The sequence below is a fragment of the Haliaeetus leucocephalus genome, unplaced genomic scaffold (assembly GCF_000737465.1).
Source record: "Haliaeetus leucocephalus isolate CR32 unplaced genomic scaffold, Haliaeetus_leucocephalus-4.0 Scaffold273, whole genome shotgun sequence".
Lineage (NCBI taxonomy): Eukaryota > Metazoa > Chordata > Aves > Accipitriformes > Accipitridae > Haliaeetus > Haliaeetus leucocephalus.
Window position 1 is genome coordinate 677,614 of NW_010972709.1, and position 219 is coordinate 677,832.

Genomic DNA, 219 nt, shown 5'->3' on the forward strand with positions numbered 1-219 from the left:
GGTCCTGGTCCCGGTCTTGGTCCCGGTCCCGGTCCCGATCCCGGGGGAGCTGCCTCTTAACGCCCGCTGCCCGGCCCCGCCGCTCGCTCCATTTATACCGCGCCCGCCGCCGTCGCCGTGCACACCCCCGCGGCCGGGGATGGCCGAGGGAAAGCAAGGGAAAACAAAGTTTCCAGGAAACGGAGTGGGTTTGGTCCCACCTATTTAAAACACATCCCC